Raw genomic sequence first — 3,724 nt, forward strand, 5'->3', positions numbered from 1 at the left:
TACCATATTATCGAAATTCGTGTTTTAAAGTGCGTACCGGTATATCTCTGGAACAAATGAAGACAAGAAGATGGAAACGAACTTATTTCGAAGATAAAGAGTCAATAATCCATATAATCTGCCCCGACACCATGACCTCTTAATATTAAGCCTTGTCTATCAAGAGAAACTAAAATGTTCTCCCCACTACCCCTTTACTTTCGCACTGCCGCTCAATCGCCAGCACTGCTTTCGTTTCATTTATATCGTGATATTTGCCCAATGTACAGTCTGATCTTCGGTGGACCATGCCCCCCCCCCTTTCCCTCTCCAATACTCACTATCTCTTCTACTAGTATGGAACTCTTGTTTAAAAAATTATCACGTTTACATGCTGTCGCAAATTTATGAGCTTTGCTATTTCAGTAGTCCTTGACTTGAAAGTCATTGTTAAAAATACTTTGCAATTTATTTGCACACAATAGAAATAGCCAATGACTTTAAGATGTTACATAACTGTCATGACGTAACAATGACTATTGTGGACTTTTTTTAAATCCTGAACTTTTCAACTTCGTGTCTTTATTCGCAATCATTAGAGGTGTGCGGGCCAATTTTTTGTCGGGACGGGAATTTTTTTAATCCCGACATTCGGGACGGGAAAAATTCGCCATTTCCAGACATAGTCGGGAAATTTTCGGAATGGGAAATGTTCGAAATTTCCCCAAGCTCTGAAAATCTCGAATTCTACACGTCATTTTCAACTTAAGTGATTGCTTTTGTATTTCTGTAATAAAAACAAACAATTTCCGATAAGTTCCAGACACTTGCAATGCAGAAAACGTCTAGAATTAAAATGATCATTCGGTATTTCCCGACTGCTCGGGATCCCGAAAAGTCGGAAAGTCATTTCACGAAGTCGGTATCAGTACGGGATTTTTTTTTCTGATCCCGGTCCCGACATTTCGAGATCCCGTACACCCCTAGAAATCATACAACTTATTCTTCTCTAATCAAATAGAGTATGCAGCTTTTTCCTCGTTTTAAGTATAATTTCCACGGAAAAGGAAGGCAATAACCGTAATTTAGGAACAGACGCTTCTATTTAATGACCATAAAAGAAAGTAATGAACATACATTATAGTGGAACCAGAAGCAAAAAAGCCTGCGCAGACCCGCGACTCCTGTGCACCGTACCCGCGTGAAGGGGAGTGGAGCAGGCACGTATCCAGAGGGGGGGCTCAGGGGGCTCGAGCCCCCTCCGAAATGTTTCGATTTACACTAGATAAAATGAGTTTTTTTGGCTTGTGTGTGTGAAATAAAATATTGTGATTATATTTTAAGGAGAGATATAATTATCGACGAAAGGCGGAGAATTTTCTAGAACCCTGAGGGATAACCCTGTTATTGATAATATTGTATGTAAACTTTTCTTGCTCTTACGGTGTTGTCGCAACGAACTTGAGCATTATTTAAAGATTTGTCAGCATTTGGAAGTTGCACAACAAAGCACTGTTGAAGGTAGCGCCACGAGTCGGGCGATTCGTTGCGTTACTAATTCTCTGAAAAGCTCGAGAGGGAACGTTCTTGAATAGGAGGTGGAGTCGAACTACTGGCGGAACATTCCAGAATATAATATGAATATAAATACACGAATTCAATTTCACAGTTGGTCTGTACAACAGAATTATTCAATAAGACTTCAGGAGTAAGTGTGACAGTGTCCATTGACAATTTTATAAGATGTAGATATTCGGGGGGAAGGGGGGGGAGAGGACTAGTGATGCATTTTCCTGGAAAGTGCTGAAGTCTACCACTAGTACAAGTTCGGGTCCAAAGCTGAAGACACTGCCGACCGTGTAGTGCTAGTTTCGGGTCATGAGCCGAAGAGATCGAAGGTCTCTAGTACAGTAAATATTTCAACAGTAATGGGCATTGGAGCATCATTTATTTCTTTTCTAAAAAAAGAAATAAGGTGCACAGATCGACTGAAAATCTAAGTTTTGAGTGACGATTTATTAGTGACCTGACCAAGTTTCGTGTATGCAGTCCGAGAGTTTCGTGGGTTAAAAAAGGACTTTTAAGTCAACTGTTTTGGAAAAACACTCAACACTAACTACCACAAAGAGGCAGCCAGGAAGGCCGAAAATTTTATGAATGTCGAGAAGTGAAAGCAAGATGATGTTGCATATGTGGAAATTTTAGCGGAAAAAGCAAGCTCGACCATGACTCGAAAACCAGGGTCTCTGGCATATACCGTGCCATTATTTGTTCTACCAAGTGAGCTACCGAGTCACCCTTGGCTTCGCTTGATCTTTTGCTGTCGCTGTAGAGCAATGGCACGGTATGCCTGGTGGAGCCTGCATTTTAAGCTAAAATTTCTGCATAGCACATGTCTTGTGTATGCCCAACCGTAAGATGTTGCCTGTTTAATTAACAAGCTGAGAAAGGGGATAGAATAAAACTAAGGGACATTCCCACCGGTTGACAAGATATTTTTCTTCTGTGGTCAACACGAGCTGCCGTTTCAAGGTGACAATAAGATTGACTCACCAGGTTTCACACCGAAGCTTCACAAATCGAACACAGGCTTGTGCAGCCTGTCGTGCCGCTACGGTGTGAAAAGTTTCTGTTGATTGGGTCACTCATTGCAAACGACGTGTGTGTGCCTTCGGTCTGAATTCTTCCTAAATCTTGAAGATCCAAGTCATAAGGATGGAAAATTAGGATTTTTGTTAAAATTACGTTTCGAAGGCAGGCGACAACACCATAAAGGATCATATCCAAACCTGGGAGAACACATTCGAATAGATTGTCCATTGCATAACAGCTTCGTGAAACGGACACACATACACATACTGAGATCGTTTCGGCACAAACACAACATTCGTACTTTGCAACAGAGGAGTCGAGTGATAAAAATGTACCCATGTCACGTTCTGAAAGAAAGAAGAAATTACAAAACAAAGAAAACAGCAGCTTAGACAGTGGCAGATTTAGGAGATAGTTGCTCTCCATTTTTGGCCCCACACTATGGCTTTTTAATGCTAACCTTTGTCTACCAAGAGAAAGTAAACTTTTCTTGCACCTCCTTCCTTCCGTTTTGGAACTGAATCGCCCGCATCGACCTTAAACCTTGCGAGGTTCTATCTATACTCCTGTAAAAAAATTATATTTAGCCCTCCCCGAAAAGAATTTCTGGATACGTGCCTGGAGTGGAGCATGCTTCCTTTTGGCCCGAGTTGAACGGAAGAAGGGAGAGGTGCGCGGAGACTTTTCGGCGAAGGTTCTTTTGTTTTATGGTCGCTCTACAGCTAACCTCATGTCATTATTTCAGATGATATCATGGGTAGATTTACTTCGGTTAATTTCTACACAGTGATATGCACTTTATTTTATTTTAGACATGTCGTGCTTGTTCATGCATACGTATTAACTTTATGTCATATTTGATTTCTACTTGTCGGGGAAGGGACAAGGCAATATTGTCAATGTCATTGTCAGCTCGCCTTTATCTAGCAAATGTTGCAACAGTGCCTTCCTGTCGTCTTGCTTTTTTCCCTTTTTTTTCGTGTAGTTGCACAGACAACTAAAGTCATATTATCATCTTTCATATTTTGTGCGACTTTATTATATGGTCTGAATTTTGTTGAAGTGGGTATATATAAATAATTATTATTAATTTAGTTTTTGCAAATAACATATAAATCAACCTGATGTGATGAAGTTCTTGAATTTCTTATGA

This window comes from Lepisma saccharinum, chromosome 1 (genome assembly GCF_977018435.1).
Source record: "Lepisma saccharinum chromosome 1, izLepSacc3.1, whole genome shotgun sequence".
Lineage (NCBI taxonomy): Eukaryota > Metazoa > Arthropoda > Insecta > Zygentoma > Lepismatidae > Lepisma > Lepisma saccharinum.